This window comes from Platichthys flesus, chromosome 21 (assembly GCF_949316205.1).
Source record: "Platichthys flesus chromosome 21, fPlaFle2.1, whole genome shotgun sequence".
In the NCBI taxonomy this organism is placed as follows: Eukaryota; Metazoa; Chordata; class Actinopteri; order Pleuronectiformes; family Pleuronectidae; genus Platichthys; species Platichthys flesus.
Window position 1 is genome coordinate 7721497 of NC_084965.1, and position 24599 is coordinate 7746095.

General features: G+C 40.8%; 1 long non-coding RNA gene across 1 annotated transcript; it reads left to right on the top strand.

Annotated features, from left to right (window-relative positions):
* The first annotated feature begins 455 nt into the window (after positions 1-455).
* LOC133932654 (uncharacterized) lies at positions 456-3396 on the top strand. Its single transcript, XR_009911973.1, has 3 exons — positions 456-555; positions 2988-3138; positions 3309-3396. It is a non-coding gene; the product is annotated as an uncharacterized LOC133932654 (long non-coding RNA).
* The last annotated feature ends 21203 nt before the right edge of the window (positions 3397-24599 follow it).

Here is a 24599-nt window from a genome sequence, read left to right on the forward strand (position 1 = left end):
GTTAGTTCCTGTCTTAACACTTTTCCCATTAACTCTGATGCTCATTGGAAAGAAACGTGCAGACATCATGTAAAAGCAACACTGCAGAACTGGCCGGAGACAGATGTTGTTTTTAACCTTTCTTCATTATCAAATTAATTTTAATTAATTTGAACCCCCCCATAATATAATCAAATAATCAAATGTTGTGATGTTAGTAACCGTCAGAAGACATTTCAGTGTGTACTGTACATCCGGTTTCCGTGCACACGTGAAACCACGTTATCAATGATGGCTCCATTCCATTAAGTGTTCCAGTGAAGCAGGTGAGGGACTGTTCATCCCTAGAGGCCGCCTCCTGCACCTGCCTCAGCTGAATGGAACGGGGCCCGCGGGGTCTGCTGCGCTGGAGAACGAGGAGACCTCCACGTGCTTTGGTCTCCGGGAGGTGTGTGTGTGTGTGTGTGTGTGACGCTTCTTGGCTGTGGCCAAGTTCAGACGACATGTTGTCCTCTGATAACACGTGACTCGCCAGCCTGCTGTTAGCTCGGGTTCCATCTTCAGTGACACAACCTTGTGAGTAGTTCCTCCTTAATTGGTGCTAAATTAGCTTCGAGCTAACTCAGGAAACATGTGGGTGTGAAGTGTGTGAAGCGCGTGTGCGTGTGTGCGTGTGTGTGTGTGCGTGTGTGTGTGTGTGCGTGTGCGTGTGCGTGTGTGTGTTTTTACCTTTATTATTGTTTGTGAGGTTTAAATTGTTGATGGTAAAGAACGTTGTTACTTGTATTGAAGTTCTATACAAATAAGAGTTGTATTCATATTATTCCCTGTGTCTTTAAACTGAATGTGATGCTTCATTCTAGGTATTTGTTGTACATTGTTTCCAATCAGAAGCAGAGAAGAAAGCAGCTGAAGGTCTTCCACTGGTTTCATTACACCAGCCAGCTAATTACTTCTTACACATTTTTCCTCCATTAATCATTTTGAATATCTAGATTTCATATCCTGAACGTTTGATTTAAATGTAGGGCAAACAACCATGTAAGAAAAGCTACTGTTTTAAATGTTTGAAACATTTGAAACCCTCATTCATCCAGATGACAGTGAAAACACAGAGTTTGCTCATGTTAAAGAATCAGTGTGTGTATTGGTTACACGATGTTTATGGTTCAGAAACTTTTCCACATTAATGAACCTTTACTGACACAAACTAGATCACAAACCTTCATTTTACAAGATATTTGCTTTTAGATGTTTTATTACAGAAAGTGTATGAAATTCAAGACCAAAATAGTCATAGCTACAGTCAGTGTGTTAATTATGAAATAATAGTGACAAATAAAGCTCCCCCTTTTGCCTGGGTCTCTCCAGGACCCTCTCCAGGACCCTCACTTTGAGATCTCCTGGCATAGTGTGTCAATATCAGGCTGTGTAGAGAGAGAGAGAGAGCGAGTGGAGAGTGGTGTTTGAGCAAAAAGGAGACATTTTTTAAGAAATGCTATATTGCATACAAATAAGAGGGGGCAATTGATTTCAGCTCAGTTGTTGCCATCCTCATGTAATCTAATGTCATTATTTTTGAGTAATCAGGTAATGGTTCAATCGATGAGATGCCTTCTCACATTTGCAATGGAACCAGAAGCATTTTGCACCATAAACAAAATAGTTGCCAACTAATTTTGGATTATGTCTAAACAATTGATCAACTTGTTTTGCCGGGCTTAACCTGTCAGCAAATATTTACATTTATAAATGTGCTGAAATATTTGTGTTATATGACGGCTGTAGACTGTGATAACAGCAGAGTTTGTCTGTTAGCGTGATCAGAACGCCTCCGTCACTCCAGCGGCTCTTCATTTGGGAGGAAGCCATGTGAACTAATCAATTAAGTGAATACATTTTTTGCACAACCAGTTCAATCCATCCATGGCGTTTCAGAAGGAACTGTGGAGCCAGTAATGCTGAAGGGACAACAGTCATGATTCGCAGAAATATTTCAGGGGAAACATCAGAGTAATGCATGCAAGCTTTGTCCTCAGCTCAATCCATTTGATAGCTGGAAATACTCACCCCACCTTCCCTCTCCGTTCGATCACACATAACACGCACATGCAGCAGGAAAAGCTCTGATCAGTGAGAAGCTGGAACACCTCTGTACTTTCGCTCTGTCACTGGCATCAACTGTAAGGTATTGTGGCCTAAAAGCTCGTTCACAAGCCAAACACTGCAGCTTTGACGGTGGCTTTCTGTAGAAGGATGTGATATATTCCAACCAATTTAATTTGCTCCAGGGTGGGATCACTGCACGCTGTAATAATGTGGACGGGAAATGCTGATGTATTTATCACTCCGATTTGGGAGCAAACAATCCATCCTCGGTATCAAGTGAAAGATGAATTGTCTACTTCAGTTACTGCTCCTCACAGGGTGTTTCTACACAATCTCTGTTTTCAGAAGCAACGTTCAACGAGGAACTTATTGTGATCAGACAGCCTCAGCTTCACTTGCTATTAAATAACAGAGCACTTTGCATTATTTATTTTAAACTCTTTCATTTATTCTTTTTGAGCAATTACCAATTCCATGCTTTAATATAATACTATCTTAGACATGCAAATGTATAATTCTAACAGTATAAATGGAAATTTATTTTCAAATCCATTGGTTTAACAATTTGACTTAGCAGATCTAATTTAAACTTCTGTGTGGTTTGGGGCTCTGCACCCTACTGTCTAAAACACAAGTGAGTGCTTCTAGAAATCTATTTTTTTTTTATCATATCAATAAATTAAGTGAACAGACTTTTGGATTATCATCCAAGACCTCCAAGGTGTGAGATTAACTTGTTTATAGCTGTGTTATTTCAGTTGGTGGGAAAGAAAATTAAGCATGGGCTCGCAATCGGTATCGGCAGATACTCATATTAAAAGACTCAGATCTGGACCAGTAAACTTCGGGAAAATACCCATAATGAATAATAAGTAAAAATGTGTGTTAATGTGTGGCAGGGTGCGTGCTGCATGGGGGAGGACATCTATGATGGATGGCGTTGGACCCTATTTACCGTGCAAACTGGACATAGAGTCTGGAAGATGAGTTCACATCAGGCAGGAAGGGTCAAGCAAAAGATGCTGCTCTATTGCATCATGGAAAGTGAAGGTTTGTGTGGAGCTTCATTCATATTTGGGATTTCTGCATTTTACCATTTTTAAAATGTGTCTCTCATCCTTCGCAACAATTAAAAATGGAGATCTTTTTTTTTTTAATAATGTTTGAACAGACAGTTAAATGAAAGTAAAGTCTGTTTTTCTCTGTCCTGTAAATAAGAGATGTTCTAGGAGCTGTGTACTGCCCGGTGTGTTGTTGGGAGCAGTTGAGATGAAATGCATGCGGCTGGAGGATTCAACCTAGACATGGTAAAGTCACTTTTCATTCTTTACGCACGCACGCTCCACTTTACATACTGGTTGCATAAAAAGATAATTAAGTTTCACACTAAGGGTTTTTATCAGCACTTGCCACTGACCCACACTGCCATTATGGTGCTGATGATAATCAATCTCAAATCAATTAGGCAGTAATTGCTGAGTCAATGGGGGAGGCTGGTTAAATATTGATAAGTGTCTAAAAGGCCCATCAGGCTCTATTGACAGCTCAGGGAGACAGACAGCACTGGCTTAGCTGAGGTGGGAGGGAGGACTGATGGAGAGAGCGCTCCCAGGCTCCGGTCATATCCTCGACTCGAGCTGGCCACTCTGGTGATCAATGCAAACCTGCTCTCTCTCTCTGGCTGTGCGCTCTGTTCATAACCTACATATTATGGTTGTTATTAAATAAGAGAAGAGACAAACGTCAGCTGCTCCAGATAGAACTCAAACACGTAGTTACAGGCTGTTTTCACATTGTTGGAGGTGCTATTTCTATAGATAAATGGCAAATCAAAGACTTAGATATTTCAAGTACGGGGCCAATTGCACAGAGAGAGGAAAACTGTAAGGCAATACAATTTTCTATTTTTTTTTCTTTCTATCATACCGGGCATGAGTGATGCAATAGCAACACCAAGGCTAATTCTGAGCGCATTCTTTGCAATTAAGACTTCATTTCTTGTGCAAATCCTTGTGCCTGTTGGAAGAGCATTCTCCTCGGTGGATCAGCGGTGAATAGCTTCAGATTGGACCAAACTGAGCACATCTACACGAATGCTATGCAAATGTTCTCCTTACTCTTCCCTAGAAAAAAAGGAGCGAAGCAAAGCCTCAGATTTTTAAGCTAAAATTGTGTTTGTATATTTATTCTTCCTCATTTGTTGATGTAGCTTTTTTGTCCTGGCATATTTTCTCTCAGCAAGTTGTTTGAATATAATGTATGGACCCTGTTATTAAAGCATGAGGCCTGATGATGGACGCGGCAGTAAAACCTATTCATACACTGGTTGAGCTGTTTTTCATACAAATTTGGAGATCCTATGATTTTAAACAGACATTGGTTTGAATATATTATATGTATGTTTACCCTGCAAGAGGTTCCTCCCACAGTACAAAGACATGCAGGAATATTGATCCGACAAGCAAGACTGTTTATAGTTGAAATTGCCTGATAGCTTTACATGCATACAGTTTAGCAACACCTTGACATTGGAAGGGGCGTGGCCCTGCTGTCCAAACCCAAATATACACCCAGAGAAAATCATAGAAGCTTTGGACAACTAAATGAGAGCAAGATCTTTCTCAGAGCTTCCAGGCAGAGCAACATATTTCCAAGCATGTCCAGAGCAACATTTAATAACAATGATGATAAGAGTGTAATAATGTCTAGAACTTTTCATAATACACAAAGTATGAAACGGAAAGAAATATAAAAATAAAAATAATCGACTCACTCAAATCAAGCAATTAGTTTGATAGATATGTCTGCATTCTGTTAAGAGAAACTTGTTCTCTGTTTGTCTTGTCTGTATAGATGGATAAATGGATCCTGAGGGAAATTAAGGCAGTTGCAAAGAAAAGCGGCACACATGGAACCAGGCTTCTTCTTCAGGAAGGATTCAATATTCTATTGTTTTGCGGGACAGTTTTATTGAGAATTAAGTTTGATACCCATAGCTTTGACAAGCATGGGAAAATGCAAGAGAGACATTTTAAAATGGCTGGTGAAACATTTCTCCTTTGTGGTTTTCCCATTCTTACCATCTTCAAATCTCACATTATAGGTTGATGTTGGTGGTTTGTTTGGCATAGGTGTATTATACTGTGCAAGATTTCCATTTGCCCCTGAATGACTGGTTCTTTTAGAGGCCACCAGTTTCACATATCCAGGTCTCTCTGCACAGTGCTGCGTCAGCAGCGGAGAATGCTCTGGCTGCTCCTACAATCATTCAGGTTAGTGGAAAGAAAACAGTTTGGTTTGTTTGTATTTCTTCAAACCTCTCACCATAGTCTTGGGCTGTGCTAAGCCCAGCATGCAGCAACACTGCCCAGGAAAACAGTGTTGTGGTGGGCTGGTGTAAGTGGAACATTCGTCATTAAAATAGTTTATTCCCTGAAAAGAAAACGGCCCAAAAATATTAGCTAAAAGATGTTTGTTGGCTTTGTGATTGCACGATCAAGATATTTATCAAAACTTCAAATTTTCCGTGTGTAGGTTGTTTTCTGCAGTGAAGTGGATTTTGTAAGCGTAATGAGCAGATAGCAGAAAGGGAGGAAAATGATAAGGTTACGCTCAAAGTTTACGAGTGGGGAGTGAGACTCAGGCAATGTCTGCACAAACACATTTCATTTGAAAAGAAAAACAATCTCAGTCCATTCATCCATTTTTTATTTGCCAACAGTAATGTAAAATGCAGGATATGAATTATCCTGGCCAATGGCCCCTATCCTAGTACTGCCAGGTTCAGTGTCTCTTTCAGAGTAAACCACAGTCTGTGCCACTTGCAGTCTGACTTATATTAAGTCGGAAGTTAAAGAGGGGAGATGAGCAAGGACTTTGCCCTAATTATCATGCTGGCTTAACATGCTGTGTCGGTTAAATGGTGTTTGCAAGAGGTGCAACCTCTGGCTGCTTATTCCAGCTACTTCCTGACACTCCCAATCAGCCTGATTGATTGGATCCTAAGCCACTCCCTAACTCCGATTGGCAGCTTGATGACAAGAGGGGAGGAGAATAGCTCAGGGAGAGAGGGACATTTATGGTCCTCATCTAATCCAAAGTACATTTTTGCTCTTAAAATGTGTGTGTGTCAGTGCCCCTGTTGTTGGTCTGCAATAAACGAGGCATCAGAAAAATATTCATCAATAATAATCTGTCGGGACGCTTTTCTTCAGCTTTCCAAAAATGTCACATCCATCACGATTAGGTGACTGGTGGAGCCCAGTTCTCCCGTAAAATGAATCAATCTCAGCAAATGGCTCAAACGACTGATGCCGACTGTCCAAGTTACTCGTGGTTTAACCAACTCTGACAAACATCCCTGGCTCACAGCGACCCACTGATTGGACAGCTCAGTGATCCATCTTCTGAAGAAAACTGTGACAGCCATGTTTGCATCCATCTGCATTTGTTTTTCTCATAGGCAGTTAACAGCATTAGCCTTTTGAGATGGGCTGTTAGCCCATGGTTTCCCATAAATCCTTGTCATTAAACATCCTAAATCAAAATGACGAGGGATCAAGGCAGTTTCAAGCTTCTTTGTGGTCTTTGATGCTGACCCTTCCTTTTTGTCTTGAAATGGCTGCAATGTCATTAAAAGTCCTTTTTATAAGATTTATGTACAGTAGTGCAGCTACAAAGTAATTCTCCGCAATGTGCTCACAATTTATAACTGTGCGCTGTCTTATGTTCTTGATTAATTTCTTTGAATCACATGCATTTGATGGAGCACGCCTTCGACTCATCTTCATCTTTCATTCTTTTAAGATGTGTTGTTTTCACACAATTTCCTCTCTGTGATAAACAGGATCTTGATCATTTCTTTGTCTCGGTAACAGTGTCCCAATGGAGTAAATAGTTTGTAATCAGAAAATTAAAGGAGCATTTAATCTTAAAGGGCTTTTCGTGGGGAATCTCTTTGATGTGAGCTAATTCAATATGAACGTAACCTGAGGGCACTTTAGATGGAGATTGGGGTTGTGATAAGATGTGCCTTTGGAATACTAGCGCAGAGTTGGCACACCCAGTGAAGACTAATCGTGTAAAAGAAATCGTTGCTTTTAAAGCCTCTCAAGAATATGAATAAGATGAATTAACAGCAGCAGATTACATGCCACCACCGGAGCTGTTCCTAGCTGTTACATGAATCAGAGGTCTGTCTTTGGATATATTTATTCTAGTTATTTTACTTTGGAAATTGCCAGTGAAATACTTTTTGTAACGGCTTGGTTCACATGTGATCCAAATAGAAAAATCAGGGATAATTTGCATTCAGCTTCTCCCTTCCTTTATGTCGAGGAGAATTGATCTCGGACTAGACAGCTCACTCGTGCTTGTTAATGATTGTACCTGGCTTCATGCTGGGTGAATGCTTGTGACTGTATGCGCCTCTAAACTCAACAGACTCTCACCAGGTAGAAAAACATTTTCAAAAAGCAACGACATGATAACTCAAAGCCTCTTCAAGTTTTCAGTCCACTGTTGAACAAAATGACCATAATACCTCGATTCACAACAACTCAGCTATCATTTTGCCGGAGTGTGAAAGTAATCACATTTGTGGATGAAATTGTTGCTTTTACTGTAGAAATTTTAAATTGCTGCATGCCGTTAATAAAACGTTTACTTGACTGTCGGTTGTAGCTCTACTTTTATGCAATAACTGGATCACAGCTTATTGAAAATATTTTATGAATTGTTCCTGCCTGTCAAAGCGGAATGAGCGAGAGAGGACTGTGCAAAAATATTGATGTGTATAGGAGCAGAAGAAGTGTCACTTATGACTCTTTACAAACAGCGGCAGATAAAGGTCCTGTACATTACATGTGCTGCAGATCCATGCATCATGCATCGCTCATATGACACATTCCTCTTTTCCAATGTTTTCACAGTTGTTTTGTTAATTACATTTTATGGAGTAGAGTTCTGCACTGCTAAAGCCTCACTCAAGCCCTCTAAAGCCTCACTCAAGTCATACCAATGTGTTTTAACTCTCCTAAAAGACATAGACAGAACCAGTGTGACTCTTATGAAGACATTAAAAGAATGAGGAGAGGCGACATGTGATGAAACTGGGAGCAGATTCACTTCTACAACACTGGCCATTTGGTACAATTCTAATTAATCCACTGACTCTCAATGGGGCTGCTGTTAGCACCAAAGCCGCTCACACAAACCTACTTGGCCAAGGACACCAGCTAAGAGGAATTTAATCAATGTGATGGATAACATTTGTCTTTACACCTCTTGCGGCTATTCCCATGTTCACCATGCGAGGTGACAGTACCTTTCCTTCCAAATGTTCTTGTTTTTTTTTCTCCTGGCTAGGTGAAAGATAAAGTAAGACCTGAAGACAGAGCACATTGTAAAATCTCTTTTTTTTTTGTAAAACTGTGAATCTGCTTCCATGCAGCCTCTTTGTGACATAAAAGACTGATAACCCCCCAGATTTAAAGAAGACATGTTATTTTACCTTTTTTATAGCTGTGTCTGTAGCCAGGAAACAGACACACAAGACTTTTATGTGTGATACAACCAAGATGTACAAACAATACTGATGACGAGAGACTGCATATGTGAGAGGAGTGTCTCTGTGGACAGCAAGACAAGGGCAGAGTGGGTGTAGTGAGCATGTGTACACCCAGTCGGTGTTGTAGTCGGTATGCCTTGTATTACTTTTAAGCCATTTTCATTCATGTTACAACAACACCATAATCTCTGCAGGATTCAGGTGAGGGGTGATGTAGCAGGCAGAGGCAGGAAGTAACGTATACATTTGAGAATTTGTTTACTTCACATCGTCACAGGCCTCTGCTTTTAACACCACATACTATATATATTTTTATTTTATTTCTGCGTCTGTCGCGTGTAAGAAGCATGTGAATGAAAATGTCTCTCTCTAACTGGCTCTCACTGCATTTAACATTTCCCTTGTGTTAACTTATCACCCTGTATGTTTTCATGAAACAGTACTTTGATTTAATTGAGATGTATTTGTTACTCTGGGAAGTACAAATTGTTTGAATATATCTGTTTTTTTAACTTCAACCCAGCAGCTGCCAATCACGTCGATGGTTGGCAGGACTAAAACCTCGCGTCACCTGAACAGTTTTTTCCCCATGGCAGTGGGGCTCACAAACAAGCCCCCTGCATCACACTGATTTCGCATCACACTGACTCTGCTGACCCCCCCCCCCCCCCCCCACACACACACAGAATTTATAACTCTATATTACTGGCACTATTACCAATCGCTGCACCTTAAAACCGCACGTAACTCTTTAACTGTTTATATTGTTGTTTTTTTTTTATATTGTTATATGTTCAATATTTTTGTTTTAATTTGTTGTTTGTAAAGTGCACCAACCCAACCAAGGCAATTTCCTGTATGTGCAAATATACATGGCATAAAAAGAATTCTGATTCTGATTCTGATGTTCACAGCCAGCCAAGGCCATCTTAAGCACATTTTTAATGGAGATGGCCTTTATTTACTTTTTCTTTGGTATTTTATAGCAAACTAAGCAAACATTGTGTTTTCCTTTTTCAAAGTTTTGTTTTAGCTCAGTTAAACCTTTAAAAGAATAGAAACACATTTGGCGTCCATGCAGCTTTATGTGTAATAAATCCTGTTAGGGATAATGATACATGTCTCTTGAGTGATAGTTAATAGGTGACTGGAAAGAAATGCAGCTTTTTGGAAGCCTTGATGTTATTTTATGAAATTGCAGTTTATATTTTATCATTGCCTCATTTCACACGTAGAAAATGCAACGCACGATGATGCATAGCATGCTTCCCCGGGCACTCACAAGTTACCTCATGCCGTATCATAAAAGCCGGTGTGTGGCCCATGTGTCGGCCACCACACGTGCGCGCGGTGGTGGTATTCACAGAGGGGTAGGGGTGTTGGGCAGGAGTAGGAAGCTGCTTTAATCAAACAGCCCCTCCAGCTGGGTCTTATACAGCCGTGAAGGAGAGGAGACTCCTTGCCTGTCAACTCTTCTTTATTGTACCTCGCGCTTATGCTGGGCTTTAACAAGGCTGCAGAGAAAGCTGAGCTCAGGACACAGGGCTGCATTATTGCCGCACTGTGTAATCATGGGAGCTGACAGAGAGCTTTCTTTGCTGTCACAAGTTGCCTGGTGCTATGCAGCGTGCACTCGACTGCGCCCATATGAGACTGATGTGGTGAATCAGGCGTGTGCTCCTGTGTGATATCATGCATGCAGCCGTTTCCTCCATCCTTCCACCTGATATTCATGCAGGCAGCTGTATCTTGGAATGCGTTTTAAAAAAAAAACATTACAAGCTACAGTCGGACATGTTTTGACAAAGATTGTGTGTCATATGCAACTGTTGGCAGCATCGTTGCAGTAAAAATTAGAAAACAAGGCTGAATTACAGCACAAAAGCGTGAATAACAACAAGTAACCTCTAGAAGAGTAGCTTGCTTTACAGCGGATTCAAAATGGAAGCTATCCTTACATCCACATGAAACCCAGCAGTCACTGCGGCAGAGAACAGAGACTCCTAAGAAAAATAGGGGTTGTCATGAATATTTATATTTACATATGTTTTGAGCCTGGTGGTTTCATTCAATAGCGCAAAAGTGGGATTGACAGCCAGAAAGCAATGGCGTACCAATCAATCAACAACTTCAATAAGCGGTATTCCCAGAACCATATGCTGCCGACGTGTAGGACCCTGCACTGCCTCTTGGACGCAGCACCATCCTGTATTTTTTTCTATAATTTTATTTGAATGTCTAACAAGGCCGACCGAGCAGGCGCTCGTAGATAGGGCTGAATATTCATAGAAAATGTTAATACTTCATTTTATGTAGATTAGGCAGCGAGCCAAGAGGCAGCAGATTCATAAACACCTGTATGCTTTTGATGTTTTGCCACAAACTCGCTGCATGTTCACTCTGCAAAGTGAAGGCCCTGCTTATGACTGAGGGACACGCAGTGGGTGTGAGTCAGACTGTGTCTCTGTTGATTTAATGGATCTATAGTCGGCACATTACAAGCATGATGAAATAATGAACTGATCTTTACGGGAGAGTTTCTTGAAGGGAGGGAATTCTTCTGTCTCTCCGCAGAGAAGTGAACGTCTGTCCCATGAAATATTCAAAAAGCTGTTTTTCCTTGGGATAGTAATTCAACAGCTATATATAGCCTCCTTTTTATCACTCTTCCTGGATCGTGGGTGATTTCTGATTCTGGCTATGCATTTTTTCACACTTGAATAATGAGAAGAATTGTAGAGAATAAAAAATGAATGTGCCTTCTTAGTCATTTTGTGTGTGTTTGAGTGAGAGGGAGTAAATGGGCTATCATGTAAGTACCCATAAATAACCAGTGAACTGTGGCTAAACATAGTTCAGGCCGAGGCAAAGGCAGCCTAATTGTGATTTCAGAGTCACTTTAAGATGGGTATAGAAAGGGAGCCGTGCCGGGAATGATCAAGAGCGCAAGAGGTTGAAGCCGTAAAGATGGAAATATTAGACAGTGTTGTTAATACCTGAGGGCCGGACGTAAAACGAATAAAAAGGAACCAACAGGAACTGAGTTCTAAGGTCATCACCGCCTCCAGATGGGGGTTGAGGAGGTGTCTCCCAGCTGAAATCCTCCACATTGTCCCTGAAGTAATCCCAGCAGGTTCCCACACAAATGACACATTTTTCGTATTTAAATACAGTCACACATCTACATACGAATTCCACAAATGTCTGCCTGAGGAATGCACATCTTAACCGCTCATCTTATATGCTTCACCCTTGGCCTGTGTATTCTTAGTGGTCCCGGGAAGCGCGGTGCAGGTTTGGTGCGATTTGGACATGTGATGCGTTCAATATACATGAAAATTGAATAAACGGGTGACCAGTGCTCTTTAGCAGTCAGTGGGATGGAGCAGCGTGCTAATGAAACTATCTGTCACGCAATGTTAGAAAAGTAAAAAAGGTTTTAGATTTTATGAAAAACATTGAAAGCAAAAATCTTCATTGTAAATACATCAGTTGGATAACGTTTTCTAACTTCACTCTGCACCACAGACTCTTTATAAAAAGCTCTGCTCATAAAGTCCGGCACACAAACAATACAAAGGGACATTATGTTAGAGAACTGTTTGAGGAGGACTCATCATGACAAGTGATCATTCTGAAGTTGCTCCTGAGCATTAAAACAGGTCAAGTAAGCAGCCCATTCCAAACATACAGGTTTAGAATGGGGACTACATTAGTTATTTGAAAGACAAAAGACTGTGGAACCCAAAGTTCTGATGATTCCAGTCATGCACTATATTTAATTCTTTTTCAGTGCAATATCAATGCAAATTCCCAGAGTGTGACCTAATGCCTGCACCCAGTGTACCATGTTTCATAGAGGGGGGAGATTATTGAGAGTTTTTCTTTTTTATCTTGTCTTAAGTGATCTTTCAGGGGATTGGGACGGACGGAACAAGGCACCTTCAAAGAGCTTGGGAGGCTTTGATGAGTCCACCTCTTCCTCCTCACAGATCTTCAGGGTTTGTGGCCTTTACTTGCTCCAAGGAAGACAGCCCTTCCTTGAACTGGTATTCAGCTCTTAGCGCAGAGCTTGAGCCTAGTGAAGGACTTGGTCTCAAGAAATGAAATCATGACATGTGGTTTCGCTGTGTGACTTTTGAGGCTTCAGTGCATTTCATGGTCTGGCACTCTGGGGTACTAAGACAGAGTCATTGTCTTTTACTAAAGTGGAAACCTGTACAGTTAATTTTCATATTTATGAGCCATCAGGCTGTCGCAGGGCTTAAGCCGTAATTTGGGGAAATAACATATTATTGCAAGCTTAATTATACAACACGAGCTAATTCACACGATGAGTAGGTTTTGATTTTGGAAAGCATGTGGTGCTTCAGTAGGTTAGTGTCTACATATATTATTAAGAGAAACTGACAAACCTTTATTCAGTTATCTTAAGCGTCATCTTTGGTTTGCCAATGATTTAGTTTTTAGACAGAAATTGGGAAACAAAACAATAATATAATTTTTCAAGTTTTCTAACTCTGAAACAAACCCAGCAAAAAAAATAAGTTGGAATTGGTTGATTGAAGTAGCCCTCTTCTGATTGGCAAATGAAACTGCTCGGCCCAACTAGTGTTACTATATTTCAATAATTTAATCCTATAGTGGAATATGAGACAATCCAGACAAAATGTAAAAATGAAATGAATTGACCACATTACTGTCAGATGCGCCGTTAAACTGAAATTAAATAACTCTGCAGTTATTCTTTAATATGATAAATTATGTCATTTCACCCATTGGACCTTACTCAATTGTAGCGCGTATTGAACTTAAGGGTATAGACCGAATTACTTCTGTGTCAACAAGAGGTTGGTAACACTAAAAAAGTGTCAAAATTCAGTAACAGAGAGAGGGAGACTAAGACGACTCCACAGTCAGTAAGGATGATGACGATTCGGCCTCCATATACTAGTACAGAATCACTTGCATGCAAACTGTACCAATCCCTGGTTAAAGTACTCTTAAATGGAAAGAGGAACGGCCTTGAGCATGCAGGGACGATTGAGTTGAGATGAGAGAAACTACAGGGAGCTTGCTGCACAGCCAGGTACCAGAGGAGACCAAAGCAAACCTCTGTGCTGCTGGGCTGGTCACAGAGTCCCAGGAGACATGTCTTTAATGTGGAATTTTAAATGTGGATTTACATCCACACAGCAGCATCACAGCAGCATACATGTGCAGTACAGTGTGTTCAGTACATTTGGTAGAAATGAAGTTGCTACGACATTTGTGTTATTTCTCTGTAAAGACAAGCACAACCTGGGCAGGTTTATTCAAAATGTGGTGGTCCGGCAAAGGCAATTAAATCAACTGGTATTCAACAGAACGCTCCGTGATATGACTTCTAATGTGAGCAGACAGAGTGTGTGCACCTCAACAAAAGCTTGAATGTCTTTTAAAATGAATAAAAAAAATCTATCTAACACAATTTTTTCACAAAGGAAAAGTGTCTAAGAAATGAGTCAGGCTGGAACAGTGTTATTGAGCTCATTAAAGTTCAGCCTCAATTTAGCTGAGATGTTAAAACTATTTTTTTTCTTGATTTTATCTTTCTGTAGAACATTTCCTTGTACTTGAAGAGTCCAGTGACACATCAGCTGTATAACTGCAGTATTAGCTTCTGCTGCACTATAATGTATTTCATGTCACTCCATCTGTTTTTATTTCTCGTCCTGTTGCCTTAATTTTGCATCAATATATTTATCAACGACTAACATAAATCAGTACTGCAGCCATTGTAAATGCTTTGGAACCAGTTATTTCATTATTTCAGCACGATTGTTTGAACAGTTTGAAAATCCTACACTGATTCCTTTCTAACTGCGTAATTAACTGCTGCCTCAGTTAATCGTGTTCTAATTATATACAGTTTGTGAGCTCACTTTGAATGAAAGGTGAAGTTGATAACTATGAACCTGTCCCTCAGGGCATGCTGGGTAGGTCCCCTGGAAACAGCCCCTGGTCCCCAGGAAGAGGGAAACCTGGCTACTGAGCCAAGGCCACGGAAAAGCCTTCTTCATTGAAAGGAAAGTGCGGCTCGAACCACAATTTCCTGTCCGACCTAGACCCGAACCTGACAGTCACTATGTGTTTCATGTCCAAACCTGACCCGAGTTCAACCATTTACAGTCAAATGCTGCATAAAAAATCACGTCGATAGCTCAGCAAATGGGACCAAATATCATTACAAAACATTTGTGTGACATCACAGTGATTGACAGGTGATATATATAAAGCGTGTCACTACAATATGTTCTCAATCAAAGTTGCAAAATCAACACAATTTCAAACTCATTGCTTTGTTCGGCCGCAGTTTAGTTTTACAATCATTGCTCTTTGCATCTTTACACTGAAGTAATCCATCAGAAAATCTCAGCCGCCTGTCACCGAGTGCTGACAGACTGAGTGGGCAAAGAAAAGTGTAGCTCTGCTAAAGATTTCCCTGCAGGCCCTCGGCACAAGGTAACACTGCTCTGCCGCTTAATTGCCCCTTACAGTTAAGAGTCATTGTCTCAGGTCGAGGAAGGAGCTCTGGTCTTGATTTGCTTTTAGCAACCCCTCAGACTGCCACGTTCTCCAGACATGGCTATATTAGACTTTAATTAATTCTGCGGATAGCAATACTCAAAGGTAATGGTGATGCAGGTATGCAGCTCACAGCGCAGGTCTGCAGCGCTGTAATGAATAATATGGCCAGAGTTCAGAGTAGAGATCCGTCTGGGACGCTGCCGGAGCTCCAAGAGTTTACCTGCGTTTAATAGAGGCTGCCGGAGAGATTTATACCTTCTCCCATGACTTTTAGATCACAAGCTATTAGTTTTTTTCCCCTTTATGTGTTGTGCGTCTAAACTGTGAATGCCCAGTATAGAGATCTGTGGCCTGACAACAGGAAATTACTGGACCTTGTTCTGAATTTGGGAGCATGTTTTCCCTTCTGTGGTTTTTAACTGGTTTTGATTCTAAAACCGTCACAAAGGATTATCACATCTCCACTAATTGAAACACTAACCCAGCACTCTGGCTGCACAGATTACATCCTGTTATTGGAAATGAACACTTTCCTCCCGCAAGAACTGATGAATCACAACTTCAGAGGAAAATCCAAATGTTAAACAGCAAAGCTGGGCTCACTACCACTGCGTGCTTTGCCTCTTTGGTCACAGATCAACAGGGCTGGTAAACACGAGTGTGTTCTGCACAATTTACTGATGTCATTTTACAGGATTACTGGCTCTTCGATAAAATTTGTAGATAAATAGAAAATCAATCAGTTACTTCTTCTACTTCCTCCCACCATTTAGAAACACCAGCATACAAAGCAGCCTCATGCATGTTTTTGTCAAGCAAGCTGTTTTTCCTGTTTAGTCTACTTGATGCCCTTGTGATAGCAGTGATCACAGTTTTCTGTCAAAGGCATGTTGAGGTGGGTGGATGAAAGGAACTGCATAGTAACACTTTTAGTTTGGAATAATCCTGAATATTTTATTATTCCATAACTTTCTTATCAAACAGTTCTGCATGGTATCAGCAACAGTGGTGGATATGGTGTTTAGCGAAAGTATCAACAGGCAGATGCTCTGTGACAGGCTCATCATTTAGAGATTAGGAACCAAAATTAATTGATTACAACCTGGATAGTAGTAGAGGTAGAAGTAAGGGTTAATTAAGGATGCAAAGGAACATTAGTATCGGAAAGTGAACATGAGTATCTTCACTTTCCGACTCATGCAAATCCTGTTTTCGTCTTGACTGAAAATAACTGATGATGTGCGAAGAAATTGAAATCAGCAGTGTTTGATGACGTTGGATATTTCAGAAGCTAAAGTTGGGTTGTCCTCTGGTGTGCTGATGGAGGCAACACTTCAGACATGTTCTTGCTTTGAGCAGATCACAGTGTGTGTCCCGTTCACGAGTTCAATCCATAATGAAAATACGTGTGAACACGGCTCCTGGCTACATCTTGGCTGTAGGTAACCTCAGAGATACAGAAAAACAAACTGTTGGTGGGTGTGTGGGTGTCTAGGTGTGTGTGTGCTGACCACAGCACTTCATGTAGCTTTAAACACACAAAACAGCCACTATTTTGATCATCATTTCGAGGCTTTGTTACATAATCTCTTATTATTTTCAGATTAACAAACCAAACGATCAATCAATTGGAGTCGGAAAAATCAGCAGATTGATCAATAATGAAATGAATCATTAGTTGTAGCTGGAGACAAAATCGTTGAAAAGAACTCCACCAACTACAACACTAGAACTTGTGATTTACATAATTCATGAGTCCTTATAGCCTCATGATATGATGGTGTAAACATACATTTACTTCAACTGCAGGGGGACATTCTGTCAGTATCACTGGCTTTAACTGAAACTGCTGCATTAGTAATTGAAGTAATAATGCTGATCTTTTCCGCTGCAAATGTTTTGACTTGTAATGGCAGGAAAATCCCATTTTACTTTTAACCAGTCTTGCCTGTCAGGCATGAAGGTTTGACAGGGAACCAGCATGCACAGCACCACCCAAATGAATGTTGGTTATATGATTTACACCTTTATTTTTCCTCAAATGGAAACAGTGGTTCTAATGGTCATTCAACCAGCCCAGCTTAATCTACAGACCCTTATAAGCTGTAACCAACTAACATTTAATAACTTAAAATTTGAACTCCTAGGCATGTAAGAATCTGAGCTGCTTTTGCCTCATACAGGTTTACTTGTACATCAGAGCACAGCTTCCCCCCCCCCCCAGGGTGAACTGCTTGTTTGTTTTAAGGAATATGATTCCTCTCCTCGGGTACAAACTCGGGAGATGTTCTTTGGGTTCGACACATTATATTCTCCAGCATTCAGGTTCGAAAATGCTGAATATCGGTAAATTCCTGTGATTGGGAACACAGTTTAAATCAGATTCTCAGTCAGCAGGAAGCCACCTCTGTACAGGCTGAAGGTCGCGGGGAATGTCTGAGATCAGCAGTGCTGGCAAGCTTAGGTGGGGCACAACAGTGTGTAATCAGAAGGGATTAAATTGAAAACACATTTTGATTCACCTTCATCTTGGTAATATCTGCTCCTTTCAACACACGCTGAGGACATGAGGCATCAGCTGCAGTTTGCACCCTACACACACTCGCCCCCTTTCCCTCAGAAAATAAAAACACCAGTCCCACACACAAACAGGACCATCATATACAAACAGCATGCACTCAAACACATGCACACATACATGGGCAGCGTAATCCTGCCGAGGTTCATTCCTCCTGTTAAAAAGATAGTGTTATTGATGTGATGGGTCACATTGCAATTTAGAGGCAATTAAAATGTAATGAATGTGCTCAAATGAAACGTGTGTCTGGAGGGCATCTGCAGTGTATGGTAAGGATGATGTGTGTGTGTGCGTGCATCTGCGTGTGAGCTAGCCACAGCACTTCATGTAGCTTTAAACCTAACAATAAGGGCCTTTTACAAAGCATTCATTATAATGTTTTAATAATTACGGCAGTCTGTATATGTATTTAGTTTACATTCAGCGGACTTGCAGCTGCAGTGTAGCACCTTCTCATGTGAACCTACATTATCAAGAAAATACTCATTACTTCTGATTTCAACCCCCTCTCGTTCATCCAATCAGACACAGGTAGAACTGGCGTGAAATCGAATGCTGTCGTGAGCCGACAGTTACTGACCCTCTGTCTTGTCCCTTATCGTGACTCCCACACTGGACTAAACACTCTGTGACAAATCCATTTCAAACCATTTCTCTTTCCAAGTGGAACAGCTGAGCGGTCTCAACTATCAATTAGGACTTGCAGAAATTCACTTTGCTTCTCACCAAGCAGAATCGTTTTCAGGTCAGTTTACTGTGGATGATCATGGGCACAGTTGTTGTTTGTGTGGGGATTCTTCACCTCTAATTTAGCTGTCAAGCAGACTCTTGTCATGCTCGAGGAATTATTTTTTTTCTCTTGCTTTTCAATGCATTGTATTGAAGTTAAATGATGATGCAGTTATACTATATTCAACGATAAGTCAATAATTGCTGGAAATGTTTAACTGGCTGTCACTGGAGGAGTGCTGTGCAAACACATAGGTAATCCCTGAATGGATTCAACTGTCTGTAAAGTCCCAAACCACCATATAATGTTTTACTACACCAACTTATAATTACTATTCCAATATTCCAATATGTCAGATGGTATTGGATCAAACTCCCCCCATGACCCTCAAAGGATAAACTCTGTAGAAATGGGTTTATGGATAAAAGTAATAGTAATAATAATAATAAAAACAATAATAAAAGTAGTCGTCTCAGGTCTGGATCATGCAGCTTTGGAGTCATATATACATCTAACGTTGGTGACTGAATGTATAAACATCTACATCAGTATTTTAAATGAAAAAGATCAGCATGCTGAACTTTAGTAACTAGTATCAGCATGCTGAACTCAAATAACTAGTATCATTCTGTCATCTGATTACTGCTTTAAAACCGTTTTTTATCAACCCAGCATGAGGAGGAAACGTGTTTTGGTCCTGGACAGATGTGTTTCCCCAAAGGCACAATGCCTGTTGTCAGGAAGGAGGAACTTATAGCTGTATCACTCATTTTCATGTTCATTAGATCTCCCTAACCTTACAAACCTAACCAGGTTTTACTTCCTAACTGCTCTCCTAGGTGTTTTTAATTAGTGATGAATCCTTGTTATGTGAGGCAGATGGCACAATCCTCCGTCTTTTGTTAAAGTCACACTAATTAGGATTCCTCGAGAAGATGCGTCCGACCAGAATCCTTAACAAGGGAGCCTGCTTAGCCAAGTAATGAGAAACCTGATGTCTCCACGACAGTGCTCACCTTGAAACTTGAAAATAGAAACCAGTCCTTCTTTCAGCACAGACCCTTTGTCGATGCTGTGTGTGTGATGGAGGTAAATGTGGAACTGTGGTTGGAGGAGGTCTTTTACAAAATCAGTGGTTAAACTGTGTCTCTGCTAAACAAATCAGTGGTTACCCATGTGTCAGATATTCAATTAAATTAAAACAAGTGTAAAAGAAGAGTGTCTGCTGGTCTTTGTTTAAAAAAGCCCACTGAACCCTCCCCACCACCACCCCCCATGTCACTTCTCTCCGGGCCTTCCAGCACTTTGATGGCCGGACTTTGAGGAACATTTGTCAACGCTCTCATCTGAGTCCAGCAACCTACATCTGAACAAGCACAGATGGTGAATTCAGGAAAACGGAATCAAAGTTAATTTTGGCTCCTTCCCCTGAATGTGGTCTCAGGAAAATAATTGCTGGTGTTAGGTTTTAACATTCTAAAGCGTCATCTTATCACTCATAATGTACATGGTCAGACACAAATATAGCGCGTGGCTGTATTTTTAATTCATACGCTTGTGTCATTTTATGAGTTTTACAACATCATTTTCCTATTTAAGAAGCAAAAGTTGTTTTGTTTAATCTTTAATTCCAATTTGTAGCTGCTTCTACAGTGGCCAATATTCCACGAAGCCCATTATAGTTAGCCATTTTTAAATTTTAAATTTTTCACTCACATTTTGCAGAAGACGGAGGCAGCACTTAGATCAAACAGGCTTTGTAGTTGCAGCCTGTGTACATTTCGGTCCTGCAGCTTTTGCGTGGTTGCTTTCACACTGATAACGGGAGGACTAGTGCATGTAACAGGGAACATGCTAAAGCATCAGTGCACCAACAAGCCTTTGCGGGCGACTGAACTGTGTAAGTTGTTCCTCAAAGGTACCCCGTGGAGGCTTCATGTAAACACACTGGCTTGCTTGTGCCGCTGCTCACCAAATGCATTAAGTGTGCTCTATCTCGGAGGGCCTCACACATGAAGGCAGCTTCTTCCTCAGACCTTTTCAAAGGCGCGTTTTGTTTGCCACATCGTTTTCTGGTTGCTCGCCAACCAACTGTCGATTGGTGGTGTGCTACACGGCTCCAATGCACTACACACATTCGCAAGTTGTGTTGCTCCATTTGCATGCTCACAAGATACAAACGTCAAGGTTTCAGCTTTGTACTTGTATTGTTTATAGACGGGTGTTTCTGCTCTCCCCACTGCTCAACTGTGAAGTAAGGAAATGAGAAACTGTCATCATCACAAACAGAGAAGTGGAGAATTCCACGATTCTGATACTTATTGGTTGCTTACCTTGGGAAAGGACAATATGTATAAATCACTAGACTTTCCTAGTGTGAAATCAATAACGGTTCAATGCCGCCTCATCTCCCCTGTGTACTGATGGCCAGAGCTGGCTTTACAGAAACAAACAAAACTGTGCTGAGGAAGACGACTCTATAGTCTGAGCTTCCTTCTTCAATTTTGTGCTATTGCTGGTACAACAAAGAGATACCTGTACAAAGCTGATTCATTTTCCATTCGCTGAGGTAAGAGCGCTTTGTGTTCAGCATCTATTTATTCAGCTTCAGTGCTTTTTTAAAAGGGCTAATATGGGCATTATAATTAGAGAGAATAATGTATCACTTAATTCAGTTTAGATGGAATTAATAATAGGAAGCTGAATGGAATTTCCTACCTGAATTATTTTCATAAATCTTTATAATGAAGTTCACTCCCCTGTTGGCTCTAAATGTCAAACCATAAACTCAGGAACATGGTGCCTTTCTCTCAAACCAATTAATCTTTAGGATGAACTCTTTCCCTTTTCCAATAACAAGCCCTCTATTGTAGTCAGTTGTCGCTCTGACAGTACCGCTGCCTTGTCTATAATATCATCTTAATCTAACAAGATGACATACAGTGTCTCTGCTTGCATACCATTCCCAAAGAAAAGGACAGCATTTCTTTTTACTGCTTCAATTCCCACTGTTTGTAAAATAAAAGTGCAGCACTGCAGTAGCCATCCATTAAAACCACACAAAAATAGATGATTGTAAATGTATTGAAACAAGCCCTTTTCTCAAATAATCTCTCTAAAACTACAAACAATAATGGAACTAATACAAAAAGACAAACATCGTTGTCAAATGCCTGAACACAGTCGGCTTTTATACCACATAGCTGCAATTCCACCTTCTGTGCTGTTAATGGCAGGATGTCTGCAGACTTTGTAAGAATTTGGCAACAGAAAGTAAGAGACCAATTTCACAAAGGAAAAAAATATTTGAAAAACAATTACACAACTTCCCGCGAAAAACTCACAACTACTAATGGAGTTCCTGTGGTCCATTTGTCTCAAAGTATTTGATGTTTATTGCTTGTTGGCATGAGGAGACGGCAGTGGCTCGGCTGAGTGACGGGGCCAGCGTGGCTGCAGTCCACCGGGTGCAGAGGAAAAAGAACAGCATGTTTGAGACGACCGTCTGGGCTGCAGCGTGGCAGGGATGCTGCTGACTGAGGAGATCAGAGTTTTTGTTTCACACACCGCATGCATCAAACAAGTTATTTTCAGTGATCTTGTGCCCAGGGATGGAGCCAGCCTGAATTTACCTTCGACAGGAAACGGGCAGGTACAATCAGAAGAGGTTGTCGGAGAAGCATATGAAGCATTGACTGTAAAGAAAGATCCACAACTTTGTCTTGTTGTACAACAATGTTGATCAAACATCCTCAATAAGGTTGTATCCAGAGTCTGCTCAGTAGGGATCATGGTATCGAGGTCCTGCCCACACACACAATCGAGCAATTACAAGTCGGTCCAAGCTGTCATTCATGAAGATTCACCCAGTTTTTACAACAACGGATAAGATACTTGTGCTCTAGAGCAATTATCAGTTTGATGGGACTGAAAACCACAAATCATCTTCGAGATAAATTCATTTTACATATACTTCGACTTTTTAGTTTGGTCCAAGTCCTATCTATTAAAATGAAGGTGGGAGGGTTGATGACCTATTCTGCAGCCAGCCACCAGGAGATGATCAAGAGGCTGTCATATCATCTGATATGATCTGATATTTCATAATATTGACTCAATGAATCTAAATTGCACTCACCAGCTCTGTTTCAAGAGCATCCTCCATTCATTTGAGTCTGGTTAACTAAATACAGGCAGTACATATGGAGAATGAAATACATTCCAGAGAATTGGATCCATAGTTGAGTTGGATTCTTGTGTTGTTAAAGTCTGAACCTGAGTCTGAAGTCCTGTGGAGTCCCGCCTCCACCTGTGCAAAATTTAAAAAAGTCTGCGGTATTGGTAGGCAGAAAAAGTTTCTGAAGTCAAGCTTGACTTTCAAGTGAGGCACAGTGATCTGAGTACGTCAGTGTTGCAAGAATAATGTGAAGGAGTGCATTCTGACTCCTGCATATTTGACACATTCAAAAGGAGTCACAGTGTTCACTTGTGTTGCTGTGATTTATCTTCCCTTTCATTTCTTCCTGCCTCTCGACACTGTTGCCACCCCTACAGCAAATTCTACTCGCATCAGAGCATTTCAAAATCCCTTTAAAGTCAATTCTTTAGGCCGACACAGCCAACAACACTTAGTATAGATGATATTCTATTTGTTCTTGTTATTTTAATGTTGCAAACAGCTTACTGCGGTCGGTTCTGTGATAAGCTGATGAAGATTGGGAGTTTAGTGCCTCATTGACCTTTTAAAGCTGGAAATCCTCCAATCTTTCACTCTGCTTCGGCATTTCAGCAGACTTCCTGGAAATTATAAACTCCTCTTTGACTCTATATGGATTAACTGTCTTAGACTCACCTAGTCTCAATGTGTCCCAATTCACAAAAATGTTTTATTTTGCAAAAGAGGAGGTTACCTAATGACTTGACTCTTAGAATTTCTCGAAGCACCACAAAAGTAAAGGTGAGTGTTTTGTTCAATTTCCTGTTCGTCTGTCTTGCAGAGTTGTGGAGCGAGCCCTGAATTCAAATCCCTGCAGATAATGAGAGCATTAGGGAGACGAGTGTGAGGACGCCTCACCTTGAAGTACCACTTGCATTTCCTCCTGAGCCAATTTATTTTGAGGTAATTAAGGTGGAAAATGGTTGGTGGCGTTAACAGTCATATTGCAAAAGGGAGAAAACAGCAGGATGCATCTCACCTCTCAGAACTATTTGGATTTTCTTACTTGAGCACAAATTAAATGCAATACTGAAGCCAATGTAACGACAGCCTGCCCTGCCCTTAGTTCAGCCACAATGAATAGCTCGGGCCCCCACCACATTCGTCATATTGATTTTTCTCTAATGATATGCAAAAGAAAGTAATTTCCTTGTCTCTGCATTGTCAGCGGTGACTAATCAGATTTTCCCGAGACGACCGATTCCATACCTCAAGGAAATGCTTGGCTACAGATTCTGGTCATCCAAGTGACACAGACATCACCTAACTGCTTGTACAGGTGCAATCTCTCTCTGCTTGCAGGCCAGGAATACTAAGTGTAGACTACCCGCCCTGTGTCCTTCGTTTATTCTGAAGCCACATATGCACCAAAGGCATTGTGAACACAGATACGGTAAATGGATTGCAATTTATATAACGACCAAACTTTGATGGTGCAAGATATTGGCAATGTCAGGCTCAGTGTGTTGTTCAATTTGACATTGTCCAACCTGTAACTGGACGAGCTCCGCTACTTCCTTATCCTGATATGACTAGTATACATAATCCCGCTCTCTTTAGAATACTAACCTAAATTCATGTCCAGCAATTTCCTGATGCGCCAACGGCAAAATGTACTAAGAGGGGAAAACTAACTCCACTGTGCTCCATCTCCAAGGTTGTTTGTTTCCAACCTCAAGTATCAACTTGAGACAAAGCAGATCACAAAGCAAACTGACCTCAGTTCATTACTACACGTCAGCAGGGAGGCTGGAGACGGTTTATGGCATGGTTTTTTCTTTGAAGCAATAAACAGCGTAAAAGGCAAAACCTCCAGCAGTTCATGCATTGTTTGTGGGATTTTTCAATA